The 23,990-nt window shown below is 43.6% G+C and overlaps 1 long non-coding RNA gene across 2 annotated transcripts in view; it reads left to right on the top strand.

The window, feature by feature from the left end:
* LOC138672023 (uncharacterized) overlaps positions 1-23,990 on the top strand; it is a 187,766-nt gene that overhangs the window by 20,557 nt on the left and 143,219 nt on the right. Inside the window, exon 1 of one of the 2 annotated variants that reach the window (XR_011319533.1) lies at positions 1,551-1,601. The exons of the other annotated variant lie outside the window; for it this stretch is intronic. This is a non-coding gene — a long non-coding RNA (uncharacterized lncRNA). Of the gene's footprint in view, positions 1-1,550; positions 1,602-23,990 lie in introns of those variants that run through there. 2 annotated transcript variants of the gene reach the window in all.

The following is a 23,990-nucleotide window of genomic DNA, read 5'->3' as shown; positions in this document are numbered from 1 at the left end:
GAAAAAGAAACAGACACTTATCTTTGCTGAATTGGCAGCTAAGCAGGAGAAGCCAGACAGAGATCCCACACTTCCCAAGAAACATTGACAACTGGCAAGGACTAATGAGTCCTGCAAACCTAAATACCCCAGTCAGATTTGCAATCAGCAGATACACCTGTCCAGGACTGCAGCCCAGAGACAACTGCATTACCACCTACAACCACTGGAGGGAGCCCAAAAGCAGAATTCACAACAGACATGTCTCCGAGTTTGGCACACGGAGACACGGTCCGCAAAAAATCAATGACATCTGAACAGATGCATTGATTTTTATGTGTCTACGTGTGTCAGTGGCTCCGGTACGTGAGGAAACTGTCACCTCACGTACCGGAGCCACTGACGTGTGAAACCGACCTTAATGTGTGATAGGTGAGAAGTGGAGTTTTTCCAAGAGAGAGCGGTGGGACTGCGGACAGTTTGAGGGGTGGAGCATGGAGGCAGGGCTGGAGTGGAGCCTGGGCGGAGTCTCAAGGGGGCCCAGAAAATGTTGCCAGTATGGGGCCCCCGAAATTTCTAGTGGCAGCCCTGCTTGGGGCATACGTGTGGCAACCGTGTGCCGCATCAGTACCATATGGACGGGTGCCAGGGAGGAAGTGGTACAGTAAGTGCTGTTCCCCGGCGCTGAAGAGGACTCTCATCATTCTCCCCACTCTGTTAGTGATCAGTGTGAGCAGGTAAGAATGATGAGAGTTGTATTCAAGTGAGAACAATGAGAGCAGGCTGCGGCTGATAGGATTATTATACCCATCAGCCTGATGCTAATAAGGCTAGCTAGGAATTTTTGGTGCGGATTCTGCATCTCTTGGCAGAAAACGCAGGTGCGGTTTTGACGTGTTTTTTGTGCGGATTTGCTGCAGATTTACTGCATTTTTTACCCCTGCTGATTTCTATAATGGAATGGGTACAAAAACGCTGCAGATCCGCAAAAAAGAAGTGACATGCTCCTTCTTTTAATCTGCAGCGTTTCCGCACAGAATTGTCCGCACCATTAGCACAGAATTTTTTTTTCTCACTGATTTACATTGTACTGTAAATCGCTTTCGGATCTGCAGCGTTTCTGCACCGCAAAGAAACGCTGCGGATCCACAGGAAATCCTCAACATGTGCACATACCCTTACAGTGGCAGCAGGAGTGACTGATGGAAGTAGTCATCACCCTATAAATAAATAAATAAATAAATAAATGAAAAATCCAGCTTGGGTTCCCATGTATTTTTTTTAACCAGCTAAGCAAAACTGACAGCTGGGGGCTGAAACCCTGAGCTGTCAGCAAGGTTAGTTATCAAGAATAGAGGGGTCCCCACACTGTTTTTTTTTTTTTTTAGTTAATTAAATTAACAGCGTGGGGTCCTCCCCATTTTTGACAACTAGCCTTGCTAAAGCTGACAGCTGGGGCTTGTTTTCTCAGGCTGCTAAGGGGCCATGGAAAATGACATCCCCCCCCCCCCCGCTTCTGAGGCGCCGGGACTTGATTGGGCACTGGCATCATGTGTCACAACAGCACGAGAGCTCCGGGGAGAGCAAGTGCTGACCCCGTGGAAATGGCGACGGCACTGGAGGTGAGTATAAGCTTTATTATTGTATGGATGGCCAAGCGAGGCGTATGACAAGAAGTTGTCCACGTTGTGGAATGTATCAGCGTATCCCAGTGATTATGAGATTGTTTTTTCGTGAAACTGTGCTTTATGTTAGTGGCTTTTCAATATGTTTTGTGTTTATGAAAATTCACTATTTTCAAACTTTAAATCTTTATGTCTTAAACCCAGTTAGTTAGTCATGCTGTACAAAATAATGACCAAATAACATTTCCATACATCAACTTAACATCTGCATAATTTTGCAAATGTTGTTTTATTTTTCTAGGATGTTAGACGGGTTAAAAGATTAGCAGCAATTTCTAATTTTTTAAATGAATTTAGAAAACCTGTTTCTTTAGGGATGTATTCAGATTTCCAGGTAATGGACTTTGGGGAGCTTATATATTGGAAACACCTCAAAAGTTAGAGCATTTTAAAAACCTCACCCCTTTAATACCTCAAAATTGCTGTCAGGAAGTTTTTTTTAACCCTTCAAGTGCTACACAGGAATTAATACAAAGTCGAATGAAAAAATTAAATTGTAATTTTTACTCTCAAATGTTGCTTTATCCACAATTATTTCACTTTTGCAAGGAATAGCACAAGAAAATGGACCCCACTATTTATTACCTAGTTTCTTCTGAGCGCATTGATACCCCCACATGTGGTCAGAAACTTCTGTTTGGACAAATGGCAGGACTCGGAAGGGCAGGAGCACCATTTTAAATTTTGGAACACAAATTTGACTGAAATAGATTGCGGGCAACATATCGCATTTATATGGCCACGAAGGTATCCAAACAGCAGAAAACACCCACAAGTGACCCCACTTTGGAAACTACACCCGTTAAGGATTTTATCCAGGGGTATAGTAAGTATCTTAAACTCACAAGTACTGCACAAAATTTGATAACATTAGGTCGTCATATTGAAAATGTTCATTTTATCATGAAAATGCCACAAAAATGCAATTCAGATGAAATCCCCGATGTATCCACTCACTGTAATAAGGCAGATGGAGACGCCTTGGATTCAGTTTGCTGTCCGGTTCCAGTGATGTCTATCTTTTAAGGCGTTCACAGAAAGGTGGTTGACCAAGTTTGTGTGCTACAGTGCCTTGCAAAAGTATTCAGCCCCCTGGAACTTTTCAACCTTTTCCCACATAACATGCTTCAAACATAAAGATACCAAATGTAAATTTTTGGTGAAGAATCGACAACAAGGCGAGCACAATTGTGAAGTTTAACAAAATGTTTTGGTTATTTTAAATTTTTGTGGAAATTCAAAAACTGAAAAGTGGGGCGTGCAATATTATTCGGCCCCTTTGCTTTCAGTGCAGCAAACTCACTCCAGAAGTTTATTGTGGATCTCTGAATGATCCAATGTTGTCCTAAATGCCAAATGATGATAAATATGATGATAAATATTATCCACCTGTGTGTAATCAAGTCTCCGTATAAATGCACCTGCTCTGTGATAGTCTCAGGGTTCTATTTGAAGCACAGAGAGTATCTTGAAGACCAAGGAACACAACAGGCAGGTCCGTGATACTGTTGTGGTGAAGTTTAAAGCTGGATTTGGATACAAAATGATTTCCAAAACTTTAAACATCCCAAGGAGCACTGTGCATGCCATCATATTGAAATGGAAGGAGTATCATACCACTGCAAATCTACCAAGACCCGGCCGTCTCTCTAAACTTTCATCTGAAACAAGGAGAAGACTGATCAGAGATGCAGCCAAGAGGCCCATGATCACTCTGGATGAACTGTAGAGATCTACAGCTGAGGAGGGGCAGTCTGTCCATAGGCCAACAATCAGTCGTACACTGCACAAATCTGGCCTTTATGGAAGAGTGACAAGAAGAAAGCCATTTCTCAAAGATATCCATAAAAAGTGTAGTTTAAAGTTTGCAACAAGCCACCTAGGAGACACACCAAACATGTGGAAGAAGGTGCTCTGGTCAGATGAAACCAAAATCGAACTTTTTGGCAACAATGCCAAATGATATGTTTGGCGTAAAGGCAACACAGCTCATCACCCTGAACACACCATCCCCACTGTCAAACATGGTGGTGGCAGCATCATGGTTTGGGCCTGCTTTTCTTCAGCAGAGACAGGGAAGATGGTTAAAATTGATGGGAAGATGGATGGAGCCAAATACAGAACTATTCTTGAAGAAAACCTGTTGGAGTCTGCAAAAGACCTGAGACTGGGACGGAGATTTGTCTTCCAACAAGACAATGATCCCAAACATAAAGCAAAATCTACAATGGAATGGTTCACAAATAAATGTATCCAGGTTTTAGAATGGCCAAGTCAAAGTCCAGACCTCAATCCAATCGAGAATCTGTGGAAAGCGCTGAAAACTGCTGTTCACAAACAATCTCCATCAAACCTCACTGAGCTCGAGCTGTTTGCCAAGGAAGAATGGGCAAGAATTTCAGCCTCTCGATGAACAAAACTCATAGAGACATATCCCAAGTGACTTGCATCTGTAATCGCAGCAAAAGGTGGTGCAACAAAGTATTAAGTTAAAGGGGCCGAATAATATTGCACGCTCCACTGTTCAGTTTTTGAATCTCCACAAAAATGTAAAATAGCCAATAAATTTCGTTTAACTTCACAATTGTGTTCCACTTGTTGTTGATTCTTCACCAAAAGTTTACATTTGGTATCTTTATGTTTGAAGCATGTTATGTGGGAAAAGGTTGAAAAGTTCCTGGGGGCCGAATACTTTCGCAAGGTACTGTAAAAAGACACCTAAAATTACGGGACACCATCAGAAGAGAAACTAGATGGAGTCTAAGGCTATGTTCACACTTTGGAGATTCCACTGCAGATTTTTCCGCAGTGGAATTCCAAAATCCGCAGTGAAAACCCGTCGCGGTTTTTACTGCGGATTTATCGCTGTTTTTACTGCGGTTTCTTCTGCGGATTTTCATCTGCAGTTTCCTATTGGAGCAGGTGAAAATCCGCAGAAAAGAAGTGACATGCTGCGGAATGTAAACCGCAGCGTTTCCGCGCGCTTTTTTCCGCAGCATGTGCACTGCGTTTTTTGTTTCCCATAGGTTTACATTGTACTGTAAACACATGGGAAACTGCTGCAGATCCGCAGCGGTCAAATCCGCTGCGGATCCGCAGCAAAATCCGCAAAGTGTGAATATAGCCTAAAGTGACTCCATCTGCCTCATTGTGTGACGTGGTTCTGTAAGCGATCAGTGAACCGAACCTTATTCCGATTTTTGGAAGGCAGAATGAACAAATAGCAGTACAAGAATAGTTCTTATTTCTATTTTTGCACTGTTCACCGTGTGCTATTAGAGATAAGGTGGATTAATTCTTCGAGTTGGTGAAATTCCAGTAATACCAGATTTATAAATCAGGAGTTTTATGTTTTGCTGCTATCACAATAAAAATGCTTGTTAAAAAAATAGGTTTTTTGTTCCCATATTTTGAGAGCTGTAACTTTTCTATTTTTTTTTCCCTGATTGCAGTGTATAGAACAAATGATTAAATTATGGCACTTTAAGACATTTAGGTCAACTAAGAAAGAGTGTTTAAAAAAAACAAAAACAAAAAAACATTAAAGGTATGTGCACATGCTGCGGATTTGGCTGCGAATCCGCAGCGGATTTGACGCTGCGGATTCGCAGCAGTTTTCCATCCGTTAACAGTACCATGTAAACCTATGGAAAACAAAATCCGCTGTGCCCATGAAACGCTGCAGCATATCAATTCTTTGTGCGGATTCCACAGTGTTTTACACCTGCTTCTCAAAAGGAATCCGCAGGTGCTAAAACACAGGTGAAATCTGCACAAAGAACGCTGGAAATTCGCTGGAAATTAGCGGGTAATCCGCAGTGTATTTTACCTGCGGATTTTTCAAAAACTGAGTGGAAAAATCCGGACAGAAATCCGCAACGTGGGCACATAGCCTAAATCATCACCATTTCCCACACAGAAAAAAAATGCAGAAAATAAAAATTGGGGGCATCACCACTTCCACTAATTTTTGATTTATCAAATTATCAAATTATTTAACGCATACAGTAAATGTCATAAAACAACAACAAAAAGATAAAGGCTGAAACACCAGAGTTGTGTTTTTTGGTTGACGCACCTCCCTACAAAAATGCAATAGAAAGTGATCAAAGCATTGTACAAACCCACATTGGTTTTTAAAAAAAAATGTCAGTGTGCTATGTAAAAAGAAAACTCCCATTGAGCTTCATAGACTGAAAAATGGCAACAAAAAAACAAATATTACATTTTTTTCCCAAAACTTATTTTTTTCTACTGCTAAAATAAAATATATAACATAGAAGAGGCAACGGTGTTTACCAGCAGGTCACTTTGCACTACATCTGTGTGACTGGTGTCCTATACAAGCCATGTGCAATTCCAGTACTAGGTGACCCTCCCCTCCATGAATTGGTAGATTGTGAGTGCTTGTGTCACCAGTATTGTGCACCTGTGTTGCCTCCGCCTTTATCGAGGGGAGCTGCTGCATCCTGTAAGTGCACTAGTTTCTGTGACTCGGGCAGGTAAATATTGTTGCCTCTTTTGCTATGCTACTTTTTATTTTTTGGGGGAATTCTAGTTCCTTTTTTCTGTGGTTTTCTTTTTAATTTTGTTCATTTTTACAACATAGAAACACTGCCTTTTTACTGCACCTGATTTTTTTTCAGTACATTTTCTGGTAATATTAATGATTTTATTCTAAACTACAATAGTTTTTTTTTAAAAAAGCAAGGCCTTTATAGCTAATCAAAAAGTTATTACTCTTGGAAGAAGGGGAGTAAAGAATTAAACTGAAAAATGACCCAGCCAGAAAGGGGTTAAGGTTGAGATTTTGCACTGTTTGGTTCAGTGTTACTGTATTGTTATGTTTATTTCTGTTTATTTCGTGCGTGATAAGAAAACAATGGAGGATGGCTGTTGGGTGAGCATCAAATAGCAGGCGAGATCTTAAAATTAACTTATAACATAGGATCATACCGCAAAATGAATTCCAATCCCATACCAGACCTTAAAATGAATTTAAACCAGACCCCAAAAATAATATTCAACTCCAAACTAGAGCCTAGGATTATTTGAAACCCCAGGCTACACCCTAATCTTATTTAGCAATCCTATGCCAGACCCCAGTATAGATTTTGGCACTAGATCAGACTTCAAAATTGATTCATACCTTATTTATTTTTTATTATGTGTTGCTTATATAGTATTATATTGCCCATCACCATCACTGTCCCCATTGGGGCTCACAATCTAAATTTCCTATCAGTATGTCTTTTGGAGTGTGGGAGGAAACCCACAAAAAAAACATGGGAGAACGTACCAACTCCTTGCCAGTGTTGTAATTCATGGATTTGAAGCCAGGACTCCAGCGCTGCAAGTCAACAGTACTAACCATTGAGCCACCATGGTGCCCTAACACCTGAACCCATAAATAAATTAAATTCCAGACTAAATAAAGATCTCAGATCAGACAACCAAACTTACCGTATATACTCGAGTATAAGCTGAGATTTTCAGCCCATTTTTTTTTTAGGCTGAAAGTGCCCCTCTCGGTTTATACTCGAGTCATTGTCCCAGTGGGGTCGACGGGGGAGGGGGAGTGGCGGCTGTCACATCATACACACCCCCACCTGACGTGCCTCTCCAGGTCCCTGCTTCTTATATGGTCTCTGGCGCCGGCAGCTCATCCTGTGTTCAGCGGTCACGTGGTACCGCTCATTAAAGTATTGAATATGGACACGACTCCACTTCCATAGGCGTAGAGCGCATATTCATTACTTTAATGAGCGGTACCATGTGACTACTGAACACAGGAACAAGCTGTCGGTGCGCACCGAAGACCAATGGAGAAGCAGAGACTGTACAAGGATGGATGGATGATGGGGGAGGGTGAGCCATGCGATATTCACCTGTCCCCATTCCACCGCCATGCTGTGTCTTCCACGTCCTCTGGCTGTGACGTTCAGGTCAGAGGGCGCGATGACGTGTTTAGTGCGTACCCTCTGCCTGAACAGTCACTGCAAAGACCGGAAGACACAGTGCCGCGCAGCGGTTGAACGGGGACAGGTGAATATCGCAAGTGCCTGGGCCTGAGCCAGCAGCCACTCTGGCACCTGGCCCCCATAGCATACCGGTGTGCCCGCCTGCTCAGGAAACTGGCACTCGGAGCCCAGCGACGAGAGGTGAGTATGTGATATATATAATTTTTTTTTAACTGCAGCAGCAGCATATGGGGCATATTATTTTATGGAGCATCTTATGGGGCCATCAACCTTTATGGAGCAGCACATGGGGCATATTATGCTATGGAGCATCTTATGGGGCCATTAACCTTTATGGAGCAGCATATGGGGCATATTATTCTATAGAGCATCTTATGGGGCCAACATTAAGCTTTGTGCAGCATTATATGGGGAATATTTTAATATGGAGCATCTTATGGGGCTATTAACCTTTGTGCAGCATTATATGGGCGCATATTTTTTATGGCGCATCTTATGGGGCCTGTCATGAACTGTATGGAGCATTATATGGAACTCCTGATTCAATATGGATATTCAAAAACATTTAACCTACTGATGTCTCAATCAATTTTACTTTTATTGGTATCTATTTTTATTTTTGAAATTTACCAGTAGCTGCTGCATTTTCCACCCTAGGCTTACACTCAAGTCAGTAAGTTTTCCCAGTTTGGACATTTTTAGTTGTGTTAGGCAAACAGGCTCAAGGATATTACATAAATACTATAACGGCAGATCATTCATCTACTATGAAGTCCTTGGTGAAAAGGAACCCTACCGCTGCTGGGTAATGGCAAACCTTTGCAGGACTGCTCATTTCTAAAATAAAAAATTAGTAGCATGTGAAAATTACAGCAGCGCAGGTAGCTATCAGCTCTACTGCAAAAAAGTCCCGTAAGTTTGTTTAAGCAATAGATAACATCTGCAAGCTTGCCTTATGCATTAAGGTACCGTCACATTTAGCGATGCTGCAGTGATCTAGACAACGATCCCGATCGCTGCAGCGTCGCTGTGTGGTCGCTGGAGAGCTGTCACACAGACAGCTCTCCAGCGACCAACTATGCGAAGTCCCCTGGTAACCAGGGTAAACATCGGGTTACTAAGCGCAGGGCCACGCTTAGTAACCCGATGTTTACCCTAGTTACCAGTGCTAATGTAAAAAAAAAACAAACACTACATACTTACATTCCGGTGTGAGCGCCGGCTGGCCGTAAAGCACAGCGGTGACGTCACTGCTGTAATCTGCTTTACGGCTGGCCGGCGCTGACAGTGCAGGGAAGCAGAACGCCGGGGGACGCGACAGACACCAGAATGTAAGTATGAAGTGTTTGGTTTTTTTACATTTACACTGGTAATCAGGGTAAACATCGGGTTACTAAGCACGGCCCTGCGCTAAGTAACCCGATGTTTACCCTGGTTACCAGTGAAGACATCGCTGAATCGGCGTTACACGCTGATTCAGTGATGTCTGCGGGAGATCCAGCGACGAAATAAAGTTCTGGACTTTCTGCTCCGACCAACGATGTCACAGCAGGATCCAGATCGCTGCTGCGTGTCAAACACAACGATATCGCTATCCAGGACGCTGCAACGTCACGGATTGCTAGCGATATCGTTGTGAAGTTGGTCAGTGTGAAGGTACCTTTAGTTAGGAAAAGTAAATATTGACTGTAGCAAGATGAAAAGTGGCAGTCATTCCTATGTACTGTAGGGTATTATAGGCTCTGTAGCTTCACTTACACTGGCCCAATCGGGATCGGCATTCCTAGGAATGCTCATTTCCCAATTATTGGCCTATCTAAACAGGCTGCAAATCGCCAAGAGAATGAAGAAAAAGCTTATTTCACGGATGAAATGATTGATCAGCTTGCTTAATATTATTATTTATTATAGCGCCATTTATTCCATAGCGCTTTACATGTGAGGAGGGGTATACATAATAATAAAAAATAAATAATCTTTATTTTTATATAGCGCTAACATATTCCGCAGTGCTTTACAGTTTGCACACATTAACATTGCTGTCCCCAATGGGGCTCACAATCTAAATTCCCTATCAGTATGTCTTTGGAATGTGGGAGGAAACAGGAGAACCCGGAGGAAACCTACGCAAACATGGAGAGAACATACAAACTCTTTGCAGATGTTGTCCAGGGTGGGGCTTGAACTCAGGACTCCAGCGCTGCAAGGCTGCTGTGCTATCCACTGAGCCACCATGCTGCCCTAAAAGATAAGTGCAATAATCTTAATCTATACAAGTTATGACTCGTACATAAGGAGAGAGGACCCTGCCCGCGAGGGCTCACAATCTACAAAGGATGGATGAGAATACAGTAGGCGAGGGTAGAGCTGGTCGTGCAGCGGTTTGGTCTATCGGTGGTTACTGCAGGTTGTAGGCTTGTCAGAAGATGTAGGTCTTCAGGTTCTTTTTGAAGGTTTCCACGGTAGGCGAGAGTCTGATGTGTTGGGGTAGAGAGTTCCAGAGTATGGGGGATGCGCGTGAGAAATCTTGTATGCGATTGTGGGAAGAGGAGATAAGAGGAGAGTAGAGAAGGCGATCTTGTTAGAGGTTGCGTGCGTGTAAGTACCAGGAGATGAGGTCACAGATGTATGGAGGAGACAGGTTGTGGATGGCTTTGTATGTCATGGTTAGGGTTTTAAGAGGAGAATGGTGTGCACTCGACTCATGAGAAGCGAGCTGCTGGTGAAACGGACTGTAAAGCTCAACAATCAAGTACTGAAGATCACCGCACACTCCAATAGAAAGTTTTGCAAAAGTATGTTACAAGTTTATTCAAAATATAGTTCAGCAAAAATTGCCATAAAGATTGCCGTGAAAAATTAAATTCAGAATAACCAAAAACCCAACGTTTCGACCCTTCCTGGTCTTAATCATGGGGTCTCATTTGGTACTATTGCAAATGTGCAGTTGCCATTTTACTTGGGTTTGCTACACCCTGTTAGTGCATTTGTATTGAGGCCCAGTTAGACAGGTAAGCATCTCTGCCTGTTTTTGTTTTTTCTTGACTATTGGAGGACTTTTTGTGGTTTTTATGTTAGAGTAGGACTGGCAAGTGTAAGGACCCTTGACACGGGTTGTCAGCTTACGTATTATGGCCAGAATATCAACCAATACTTTACATATATTGATATGTTTTTGTGCACTTTATATATTTATTTGGGGTGCAGTTGGGCCCAAATGGTTCTGTAAACTGTGGACTCTTTTCATACAGGATGCATTATAGTTAGCACTGGGCAGCCCACCATAGGGCGTCATTAATAGGCTAAGAACCAGATGCTCTGCATTCCTTGTGTGAATATTGCCACATACAGATTATATTTTTTTGCACTGGTGTGCCACACGGCCAATCCCTGATTGAATACTGGCTGTCTCATTTGATATTATTGCACCTGTGCAGTTGTCATTTTGCTTGGGTCCGCTGCACCCAGTTAGTGCATTTGTATTGGGGCCCAGTTAGTTAATCATGGGGTTACTTGGTTCCAGGTGAGTATGTAAGAGAGGCAAATAGAGGGGAAGAACAGACCCCTTAATAGATATCCAGGCACTGAAATGAGCTGTAGGATAGGAACAAGTGGAGCTTCCGCGCACTGGATGTGCGGGCACAAAACGTTGGATTTTCAATTATTCTGAATTTAATTTTGCATGGCATTCTTTATGGCAATTTTTGCTGAACTATATTTTGAATGAACTTGTAATATACTTTTGCAAAACTTTCTATTGAAGTGTGCAGTGATCTTTAGTACTTCATGGTTAGGGATTTGAACTGGAGTTGTTGGGTAATGGGGAGCCAGTGCAGGGATTGACAGAGGGGAGAGGATGGGGAATAGTGGGGGAACAGATGGATTAGTCGGGCAGCAAAGTTTAGAATAGATTTGAGGGGTGCGAGAGTGTTAGAGGAGAGGCCACAGAGCAGGAGGTTGCAGTAGTCAAGGCGGGAGATGATGAGGGCATGGACTAGGGTTTTTGCAGATTATTGGTTGAAGAATGTTCGGATCCGGGAAATATTTTTTAGTTGGAGTCAGCAGGAAGTGGAAAGGGCTTGGATATGTGGTTTGAAGGAGAAATCAATGTCAAGGATTACCAAGAGGCAGCGAGCTTGTGGGACTGGGAAGAGTGGGCAGCCATTTACTTTAATGGATAGGTCTGTTGGGGTAGTTAAGTAAGATGGGGGAAAGATGATGAATTCTGTTTTGTCCATATTAAGTTTTAGAAATCTACATTGTGGGATTCTGGTTAGTAGGGTGGTGATATCTGGTCCAGAGATGTAGATCTGTGTGTCGTCAATGTAGAGATTATAATGAAAACCAAGTGACTCTATGAGCTGTCCAAGGCCAAAGGTATAGATGGAGAAGAGGAGAGGCCCCAGGACTGAAACTTGCGAGACTCCAACAGATAGGGGGCAAGGTGAGGCGGTGGTGTGCGAGTGGGAGATGCTGAATGTCCGGTCTGTTAGGTACAACGAAATCCAAGATAGGGCCAAGTCAGTGATGCCAAGAGTTGAGAGGGTCTGTGATAATAGAGAATGGTCCACTGTGTCAAAGGCAGAGGACAGGTCTAGGAGGAGTAGGACAGAGTAGTGCCGCTTGGCTTTGGTAGTTAATAGGTCATTGGTGACTTTAGTTAGGGCAGTTTCAGTGGAGTGATGTGGCCGGAAGCCAGATTGAAAGCGGTTGAAGAAGGAGCAGGAAGAAAGGTGGGTGGACAGTTCAAGATGGACATGTTGTTCCAGTAGTTTTTGTGACATAGGGGAGAAGTGATATGGGGCGATAGCTAGATGCAGAGGATGAGTCAAGAGAGGGCTTTTTGAGGATAGGTGTGATGGAGGCATGTTTAAAGCTTGAGAGGAAAATACCAGTTGTTCGTGATAGGTTGAAGAGATGGGTTAGGGTTGGAATGAAAACTGGTGAGGTTTGGGATGAAGTGGAGTCGGATGGGATAGGGTCAAGTGCACAGGTGATGAGATGGGATCTTGAGAGTAGATTGGAGAGTCGATCTTCTGTAATGGTGGAGAAGTTTGTTTTGGAGGAGGAGGGCTGGGCATTGTCGACCAAAACTGTCTCTGATGTTATCAATCTTCTGCTTGAAAAATGAGGCAAAGTCTTCCACTGAGATGAGTGGAGAGGAAGGGGGTGCTGGGGGATGGAGGAGAGAATTGAAAGTGTTGAATAACTGTTTAGGGTTGTGAGACAGGGAGGATATGAGAAATGAGAAGTAGGTTTGTTTTGCTTCATTGAGTGTAGCTTTGAAAGTAGGGAGGGACTGTTTGAATGCTATGAAATTCTCATTGGAATGGGATCTTTTCTATCTCCGCTCGCAACCCTGGTAGCCCATCTCAGTTCTTTGGTCAGGCTGGTGTGCCAGGGCTGTCTGTTGATTTTGCGAGCTTTGGTATGTGTGAGAGGGGTGACCGATTCCAGAGCTACAGCTGTTGGTAGTGTTATGTAGAGCGGCAGCGGCATCCGCATTATGTAGGGAACTTATGCCTGTAAGAGGGAGAAGGGATTCAGACAGTGAGTGTAGATTGAGGTGTTTAAGATTTCTGCGATGGTGTGCAAGTTTGTTGGGTGGGGATTGTGGACAAGGAGTGGAGAGGGAAGAGAATGTGAGTAGTTGTGGTCAAAAAGAGGGAGGTGATTTAGGGAGGTTAGATAGGGAGCAGAGGTGGGTGAAGATGAGGTTCAAAGTGTGGCCATCTTTGTGAGTAGCTGCAGAAGTCCATTGAGTGAGGCAGAAGGATGAAGTGAGGATAGAAGTTTAGTGACAGCTGAGAGGGAAATCTCAAAGGGGATGTTGAAGTCACCCATCATGATAGTGGGGCTGTTCGCGGAAAGGAAATTAAGTAGCCAGGTGGGGAATTGGTCAAGGAAGGTGGCAGCTGGCCCTGGGGGGCAGTAAATGACAGCCAATTGGAGGTTGGAGGGGGAATAGATGCGCACAGAGTGCACCTCAAAGGAAGGGAGGGTAACAGACTGTGGCAGTGGGAATGGAGTGAAGGAGCAGTTATCTGACAGGAGAAAACTAACTCCTCCACCATGCTTGCTGCTGTGATGGGGGGTGTGGGAAATGTAGAATCCACCATATGAGAGTGCAGCAGGAGAGGCTGAGTCAGAGGGGGTGAGCCAGGTTTCGGTGATGGCGAGGAAGAAAAGTTTATGAGTAATGAAAAGATCATGGATGTAGGAATTTTTCTTGCAGACAGAGCGAGCGTTCCATAGAAATCCTGTTAGTGGGACTGGGGAAGCGTGGAGCTGAGCGAATGGGTGTAAGGTTAGAGAGGTTACGGAAAGGTGTGATAGAGCGTGGATGGGAGGTAGAAATGACTGTGGGGATGTGGTGAGGAGGACCAGAATTTGCAGCAATATCACCGGCAGTGAGAAGAAGCAGAGAAAGTGTTAGCAGGTGTGAGCAGGAGAGAGCATGAGGAGTGTTGTGAATTCTGTTGTCGAACTCCCTCCTGTGGTCGTGAATGGTACTTCGGCGAGTTCTGTCTATGGGCTCCCTCTGGTGGCTATGAGTGAAGCTGCTGCTTCTGAGGTTCCTTACACAGGTGACGTGGTTTACTCTTTGGTTGGCTTCTCTATTTAACTCCACTCAGATCGTTACTCCATGCCAGCTGTCAATGTTTTAGCATTGGTTCAGTTCGCTCCTGGATCTGCCTGGTGACCTGTCTTCTCCTGCAGAAGCTAAGTTCCTTATTGTTATTTTTGCTCATTGTTTCTTTGTCCAGCTGGTTATCATGATTTTGTCTTGCTAGCTGGAAGTTCTGGGATGCAGAGTGGCCCCCCCCCGCATCGTGAGTCGGTGCGGAGGTCTTTTTTGCACACTCTGCGTGGTCTTTTGTAGGTTTTTGTGCTGACCGCAAAGATTCCTTTCCTATCCTCTGTCTATTTAGTAAGTCTGGCCTCTCTTTGCTGAAACCTATTTCATTTCTGCGTTTGTGACTTTCATCTTTTCTCACAATCATTATATGTGGGGGCTGCCTATTCCTTTGGGGAATTTCTCTGAGGCAAGGTAGGCTTTATTTTCTATCTCTAGGGCTAGCTAGCTCTGAGGCTGTGACGAGGCGCCTAGGGAGCGTCAGGAGCGCTCCACTGCTATTTTTAGTGTGTGTGATAGGATTAGGGCTTGCGGTCAGCAGAGCTCCCACATCCCAGAGCTCGTCCTGTATGAGTTTAACTATCAGGTCGGGTGCTCCTAACCACCAGGTCATAACAGAGGAGACTGTGTTTAGAGACAGAGGATTGTATGTTAAGGAACAGTTCAGAGGAGGAGGTGAGATGTATGGGGAGGATTGAAGAAGAGATGACCAGTTCCTTATTAGGCGTAGGGATTAGAAAGTGAAGGATTATAGGGGTGAGAGTGACAACAAACAGAAACATTGTTTACAGTGACTGTTTCCAGTTACCTCCAGTTCCCTTCTGGTTCAATTCTGGAATTAATTCTGAGCATCACACTTCTATGATCCCCGTGTATCACATAAGTGTAAGACTGACGTCTAGGCAGACTTATGCTATACAATATATGTGCAATAAAGTGCATTCAGGTGTGAAGCAGAGGGGAGTGGTCCGTGCTCATCTTGGTCAGATAATTAAGAGAGCCAGATGTATATGATCAAGGCAGAGTAAAAAAGGTCATAAATAACATTGGGGATGTTGTAGGGGTCAGTTGAAAAGCATACCAAGTTTTTGCTACATGCTGAGAAAGGAAAGTTCAGTGCGGAAAGCTGGATGACATACCTGTAGGGAGAATAGATAAATATACATGCTGATTAGAGTGCAATGATATCAGATGGCAGGGTACAATCTGTATGCATCATTCTGGAATTAATTCTGAGCATCACACTTCTATGATACAGTTATGTGATACACGGGGCAGACTGACGTCTAGGCCGACTTATGCTATACAATATATGTGCAACAAAGTGCATTCAGGTTGAAGCAGAGAGGAGTGGTCTGTGCTCATCTTGGTCAGATAATTAAAAGAGCCAGATGTATATGATCAAGGCAGAGTAAACAAGGTCATAAGTAACATTGGGGATATTGCAGGGGTCAGTTTAAAAGCATGCCAAGTTTTTGCTACAGTCTGAGATAGGAGAGTTCAGTGTGGAAAGCTGGATGACATACCACCTTTCTGCTACAGGCTGAGGTAGGAAAGTTCAGTGTGGAAAGCTAGATGACATACCTGTAGGGAGAATAGATAAATATACATGCTGATTAGAGTGCGATGATGTCGGATGGCAGGGTAAAATCTGTATGCATCATTCTTAAATTAATTCTGAGCACCGCACTTCTATAATACACTTATTTGATACACAGGGCAGTCTCATTCTCATTCTCTGCAGCACATGTCCTGGGAAGACCTGATGTGCTGCCGAGAACAGTGATACCATATGTGCACAGTACAGCCCTATTAACAGTCGCTCTACTCTTTGTAACAGGTTGGCAGTCGTTAATGGCCCCAATCGTCCAGTGTATACAAGATTCAACATAGATTATTATCCATTTACATTGCACTTCTATCTAAACTGTGTGCACAATTATTAGGCAATTTGTATTTTTGATGACTAATTTTATTATTTAACTACAGTGCTGTCTGCTGTCGGTTAGTCCAAACGGTTAATAAACATAAATATTCAAGAAAATAGAGATGAGGATTTGTCTTTCTAAGGAGAATATGTGACATTATTATTGGGCAACTATTAGTGTCCTGAATTATTATGCAACTAAATGAAAAATGTAAATTTTCTCATCTCAGTTGTTTATTTTCAGCTGTTAACATGACAATAATAACCAAACATTTTGATGGGCAAAATTTTTTTTTCCTGTAGCAAAATGGCGCCACCATTTTGCTTAAGATATACTGCTCTGGCAAAAATTAAGAGACCACTGCACAGTTTTGTAAAAATCAGCTTCTCTACATGAGTCCACCTCATTCTACTTAATGTTCTTCTGATTTTAGATGATAACCTGAACCAATTCTTATTTAATGAAGGAAAGTATAAAAAAAACCCTGTTGTGGTGTTCACAATCCTCTTGCAATATGACAAGCTGGTTGGCAAAACAAATGCTAGTAATATCAAAAAGTAGTAGGTTCATTCCTACTAAAAAGTTGAAAAGAAATGTCTTGAGTAAGGAAAAGAAGGGCTCAATTCTGGCTTTACTAGCATAGGGACACAGTGAGCGTCATGTTGCCTCCATCCTTTAAATTTCTAAGACGGCAGTCCATTACAACAAGGTCAAGCAGCAGACACTGGGGATAACAAAGCTACAGAACGGCAGAGGGCGAAAACGACTCTCCACTGCCCGGGATGACCATTATCTTATTCAAATGTCACTCAGCAACCGCAGGATGACATCAAGTGATCTACAAAAGGAATGGCAGCTGGGGTGAAGTGCATGGCAAGAACAGTTCGTAACTTGCTCCTAGATGCATGACTCAAATCATGTAAAGATAGAAAAAAGCCTTTCATCAATGAGAAGCAAAGGAGAGTCAGGCTGAAGTTTGCCAAGGACCATAAGGATTGAACCATAGAGGACTGGAGTAAGGTAATCTTCTCTGATGAGTATAATTTTTAGCTTTGCCCAACACCTTGTCATCTAATGATTAGATGGAGACCTGGAGAGGCATACAAGTCACAGCATCTTGCACCTACTGTGAAATTTGGTGGAGGATCGGTGATGATCTGGGAATGCTTCTTCAAGGCTGGAATTGGTCAGGTTGTTTTTTGCGAAGGACATATGAATCAAGCAGCATATAAGGTTATTCTGGAAAAACAGTTGATTCCTTCAGCTCAGGCAATGTTCCCCAACTCTGAGGACTGGTTTTTCCAGCAGGACAATGCGCCATGCCACACAGCTAGGTAAATCAAGGTGTGGATGAAGGACCACCACATCAAATCCCTGTCATGGCCAGCCCAATCTCCAGACCTGAACCCCATTGAAAACCTCTAGAATGTAATCAAGAGGAAGATGGATAGTCGCAAGCCATCAAACAAAGAAGAACTGCTTACATTTTTGTACCAGGAGTGGCATAAGGTCATTCAAAAGCAATGTGAAAGACTGGTGGAAAGCATGCCAAGACACATGAAAGCTGTCTTTAAAAATCATGGTTATTCCACAAAATTTTGATTTCTGATTATGAACTTTTTTCTTTGCATTATTTGAGGTCTGCAAGCAATGCATTTTTTTGTTATTTTGAACATTTCTCATTTTCAGAAAATAAATGCAAAATGTATTGCTTGGAACTTCCGAGACATTTTGTTAGTAGTTTATAGAATAAAAGAACAATTTACATTTTACTCAAAAATATACCTATAAAGGGAAAAATCAGACAAACTGAACATTTTGTAGTGGTCTCTTAATTTTTGCCAGAGCTGTATATATTTTTTTCAGTACAAAATTATATGCCAAAATCAAATGAAAATATGCATATTATACATCGTATCATGTTACAGCGCCGGTGTCTGCATGATGAATGCATTTTTTTTATCAAACCATATTCTATGCAGTATGTAAAATAGGGGGCAGGTTAGTGAGGGATCAGTGACCTGTCATAAGCCAAAATAATAATCTATTTATATAGCGCCAACATATTCCACAACTCTTAACAGTTTTTTGCACACATTATCATCTCTGTCCTTGATGGGGCTCACAATCTACATTCCCTATCAGTATGTCTTTGGAGGAAACCCACACAAACACAGGGAGAACATACAAACTCCTTCCAGATGTTGTCCTTGCTGGGATTCAAACCTAGGACTCCAGTGCTGCAATGCTTACCACTGAGCCACTGTGCTGACCTAAGCCATAAGGATGAATATATAAGCAGAGCACGACAAAGACCCTCCCTCCACAGACCCGCCCCAAAGCACAAGCATCGCATTAACTGAAAACTGCAAATATATATAAAACAACAACAACAAGATGGATTTCATCAACCCTGGTATAATTTTAATCAGTATAGCGACGCTAACTTGGCACTGTCTGTAGTTTACTGAGCACAATCCTGCTCACAGGTTTACTTTAATAACAGTGGTATTGTGTGCAGTTTGACAGTAGGGATAGTGAGAGTTAATGTCTGGGACTGGCCCATGGTAGGAGGGGCTAAGTTGAAGGGAATGTGACAGGTTTCTGTCATGTCAGATGGGGCATGAAGTGCATAGAAAAAGGACCCAAGGTCCAATGTGAGCTGTGTTGCATTCTTGGATGTCTCTAAGTGAGTGGAGACCAAAAGAAAGATATCGAGATCCAGAGTAGAAGTGACTGTGAGAACAGTGTGATTTTCCCAGCAGAGGATGCTTAGCAGTAAGGCCTAGACAGGACATGAGTAAACTGAGTTCCCCGGGCGGCAGTTCAAGAGTGTCAGCATTGGCCATACTGGTACCTTAGCTTCCCTAAGGGTGGAAAAGATGCAAAACCACGGGTTGAGTAAAGGACTCTAGCTAAACAGAACTGTAGTGTCAAGCTGGGTTGTATGAAATAGTGAAGAAAAGTGAATGTAGAGGCCAAGTAAAAAAGAGTAAAAAGGGAAATGGAACTTAAACTGTGAAAAATGCACCGATTGTGAAGGAAACCTGCATAAGGTTGTTTATCTTCTATCTCCTGTATACAGTATAACCCTCTCCTGTATATAACCCTCCCCAAGTTAATGTTCATTAAAAAGTTTATTTTAAACTGGTGGTCTCCCTCCTTGAACTGTCCAACACCTGGCCCTGACAAACCAGTGTCATCAGTTACAAGCTGAATGCATGCTCTTGCACCCTCACAGCACAAGTCCACAAACCCAGCCAGGAGCTCCACTTTCACGTAATGTGACCGGTTATATGAGATAAGTAACCTCGCACATGGCTACTGCCCCCCACATTACAAATCTCCCACTTAAGAAGGACCAAAAAGTTCTCAGTAGGGTTTAAGTCAGGTGAGCAAGGGGGCATGCCATTATTCTCATCTTTAAGGCCTTTACTGGCTAGCCAAGCAGGGGAGTACTTCGATCCAACTGCCTCGAAGAAAGTGTCTTCTAAAACCTGGCAGTATGTTTAGAAATTGATTTTGAGCCAGTCTTCAACCCGAAAAGGTTCAAGTAGCTCATATTTAACAATACCAGTCAATAGCAATACCCCATCTCCACCTTGCTGGCGTTTACGTTGTAGTGGAGGTTTGTGCCCATTATTGATTCAGCCACCCAACCATCTCATCTGTTAAGAGTTACTTTTATCTGATCAAGCTACAAAAAAATTTGCCTACAGATATTTCTTAGCCCAGTCTTAACATTTCAACTTCTGTGTCTGTTTTCAGTGGTGGTCTGGTTTCAGACTTTCTTACCTCGGCCATGTGTCTGAGCACTGATCACCTTGTATTTCTGGACACTCCAGGCAAGTTGCAGTTCTGGAATATGGCAGCACTGGAGGGTTCCTAGTGTTAGGGCTAGCAGAACACACCGAGTATAGATAGGTAGCAACAAGGTGCAGCCCGGGGTCCACCATGCAGAGATATCTGCTGTAAAGTAATGACGGATAAACTCTGAGCTCACACGTGGGTTAAGCTTCACCCCGTGTGAACTGGAAGCGATCTCTGTTGCCTCACAGAGTCACACTGTACACAAACTATTACCCTAACTAGGGTTGTGCTTGCTCTGGAACCGCACACATGAAGGAACCAGATGCTAAGCCAAGGCTAATTGCCCCCACTGACGCTAACTGCCTGCCTGAGTGTACAGTCCCAAAGCTACAGCCACACACCACATATGCATAGAGTGGTATAGTATCCACTGACATAACCCAAACACATTTCATACTAGCGCATGGCCGTGTGGCATGCGAACTTTTTATAGTTGCAGCTCTTTCAGGACCTTCCTGATGGACCAATAGAAGCTGCTACAGGGCCTGAGCGTGTGACCCCCGACCTCCAATGAGAGGTCCTCCCGTGGGCATGCTCAGTGCGTGAAAAGCAGGACTTGGTCCCAGAAAAGCCTGCTCGCCGCTGACCAGTGCGGGCTACACAGGCAGAGCCTGGAAAGGCAGCAATAACCATTCGCACAGTATCAGGCTGAGCCAGACGCTGGGACCACTGTCTCCGCTGAGCAGGCTCCACTGTGGCTGGAGGAGAATGGGAGACCTCAGCAGACATGGTTCGAGATTCCCCTGTGCAGCGCCGGGAACTCAACACCTAGTTGCATTGCATTTCATTCTTATTAAATCTCTGGCAATTAATGCACATTTTTTTCTCAACATGTTTTTGCGACCCTGTTAAATATTTGTGACAAAACCTTTGATGGCTTTGTTATCACACCCAAATATCTTTGCAATTTCAAGAATGCTGCATCCCCGCTGTAAGACTTGTAACAATTTTGACTTTTCAGAGGCTGTTAAGTCTTTTTTTGGTCCATTTTGTCTGAGGAAAATAAGATGCCTTATAATTCTGCAAAACTTGATAAAGGGTGCTGATCTCCTTGGCCATCTCCTCCCTCATTACATAAGTACACATCACCTGATATGCTTCGTCCTGGAGTTGGAAAATATGCACAAAAATAAGTCACAGCCGTTAGGACAGATTCAGAGCCCCCCTTACCCTGACGTATGTTTCGCCATCTGCTTCTTCTGGATGGCGAAAAGTATGTCTGGGTGAGGGGGGATGCTGGATCTTTACACCCAGGTAATAAATCTATTTACCCGTTGGTTTATTCACTTATTTATCAGCATTCCTGTGAACTGTATTATGCCCATGGCCATTGATGATCACTTATGAGGATGGAATATGTGGGATTTGTCCTTAACTATTATATTTTACTAATTTATTTGGTCTCCCTAATTTAAATCTATGTTCACATATGCCAAGGCATTATTAGGTGGGAGGTCACTAGACTTTAATTATTGATATTATTAATCCCTGCCTTCCTAATACATTTGACAACAGTCTATACATTATATTAGACTTACAGGACAGTTGATTGTTCCTCCTGCTGGGCACTCTTATGGGATATTACTGTATTTTATATATTTTTTCACACTGTCTTAAATGAAGATTATTATTCCTTTTATTCTACGGTTCTCTTCATTCACCTATGTTAGTCCGAATTTGCGCATGTACATTTATTTGAAGTGCTATTTATTTATAATATAGACATCATTGGTTAAATTATTTTCATATAGAGTAGAGTTAGCTATTGCGCACCTGATTTATAGAGAGTGAAACAAATATTGAACAACTTAAAGGAGTTGACCAGCAGGGCCGGCTCCACGTTTTCATTGACCCTTGGCGAAAGAGTCCGGATGATGCTCCATACAGAATGGGCCCCATATAATATTCCTTACAGAATGGGTCCCATATAATGCTCCAAAAATAATTGGCCCCATAAGATGCTCCATGTATAATGGGCCCCATATAATGCTCCATATATAATTGGCCATATAAAATGCTCCATATATAATTAATCCCATAAGATGCTTCATATATTATTGGCCCCATATACTGCTCCATATGTAATTGGCCCCATATACTGCTCCATATTGAATTGGCCCCATAAGATGCTCCATATTAAATTGGCCTCATATAATGCTCTCTATAGAATTGGCCCCATAAGATGCTCCCTATATTTTGGCCCCATAAGATGCTCCATATAGAATTAGCCCCATATATGGGCCCCTTCTGATGGTCCCCATATATTGCTCTAAATATTAAAAAAAAAAAAAAAAAAAATGAAATACTCACCTCTCGTTGCTTGACGCTGCTCTGCTCTGGACTCCTCACTGTCGGCGTCTTCCTGCTCTCTGTGCTGCGACTGCTCAGGCAGAGGGCTCGCACTGGTGACGTCATCGCGCCCTCTGACCTGAACGTCACAGTCAGAGGATGGAAGACGCTGTAGTGCTGGAGCCGGAAGAGGTAAGTATCGCAAGTGCTGGGGCCCGGAGCAGGCGGGGGGTCCACTCGCAGGGGCCGGCACTATAGCACGCAAGTGTCCCCGATGGCGAGTGGGCCCCCTGCCTGCTCAGGGCCCCAGCACTTGCCCGCATACGCAGGGTGCTGACGCCGGCCCTGTTGACCAGTCAATAACAATATTTCTGCAATGACCCTGTGTTACTGCAGACTTCTGAATCCCCTCAGAACACACATTATGGTCTGCGGGGATTCGCCAGTTTCAGACCCGGCACTAGAGAGTATGTAAAAGAAATACATAGCCCTGGCAAGTAGGCGCCACCTCGCTCTCAATACATTTGTATGGATTGAGGCCGTGCCTCGGCTCTATACAAGTGCATGGAGCGAGGCCATGTCTACTGGCCAGGAGTATGGGTAACTCATACATATCTTCGGGTCCCGCATTTGCTTCGCAATGTGCACTGCGGAGATTCATAAATAAGTCTACAGTCACACAGAGTGACCGCAGACTTATCGGTTTTGACCTGACAACCCCTTGAACTACTTCCCGACCACTCGCTGTATATAAACATCAGCACTAGCTGGGCTTTGTTCAGCACGTTTTGAATGGTCGGTGGTCTTGCAGCGCTCAGGACTCTCAGGGTCCTGCAAGCTCTGCGATTCCTGTGCAGAGTGGTAGCTCTGACAGGTGACATCATCAGGACCTGATTGGACCAGATCCCAATGATGTTAACCATTTTCTATCTTCTAGATGCCGCAAATGTAAGGAGGTCGACGATATCATGGGTACCTGCATGCCGGGTCCGGAACTAAAAGGGCTGCATCTTCTGTTTCTGGGGGGAAGCTTGAGAGAGCTGGATCTTCCCCTGCAGCCTGGGGGAAGCCCTAGTGAGACGGAGCTTCCTGCTGTCCCAGGGGTCGGGGAGAACCTAAAAAGGGCTCACAGCGTCAGAAGCAGAAGAGGAGAAAGCACGAAAACCAGGAGAGCCTGGCGCCGGCGGAGTGCAGTGCAGAGGGCAGCTGTCACGATCCATGTTGGGATCTGTGGCAGATCTGGTTTCCCTCTGATTTAAACCTTTTTTCCTTTCTGGTCATTGGGGGTTAATGCAGTCCCCCCCGGTGGCCGCTGGTGTTATTGCATTGCATTACTGCTGGGTCAGCTGATGTTTGTGACCACTCCCACCATCCTTTATAAGGTCACCTGGTGCATCAGCTGACTGTTGGTTATACAGGTCCTTTTAGGAGACCAACCTCGCAGTAGCAGCTCCCTGGTGTCAGCCTAGTCTGGTGTTTGGAGCTAAGTTGCTGAACTATCTGTATTGTGGAGTCTGCAGCGGTGTGCACAAGCTAAGTTCTGAGTTTTGTTACTTTGTAGTTTGTGCATTCACCTTTTGGTATCGTGTTCCCTTCACTCTCATATTGTTTATTCCTGTTT

The sequence above is a fragment of the Ranitomeya imitator genome, chromosome 3 (genome assembly GCF_032444005.1).
Source record: "Ranitomeya imitator isolate aRanImi1 chromosome 3, aRanImi1.pri, whole genome shotgun sequence".
Classification (NCBI taxonomy): domain Eukaryota; kingdom Metazoa; phylum Chordata; class Amphibia; order Anura; family Dendrobatidae; genus Ranitomeya; species Ranitomeya imitator.
This window is presented reverse-complemented; position numbering and strand designations above follow the sequence as displayed.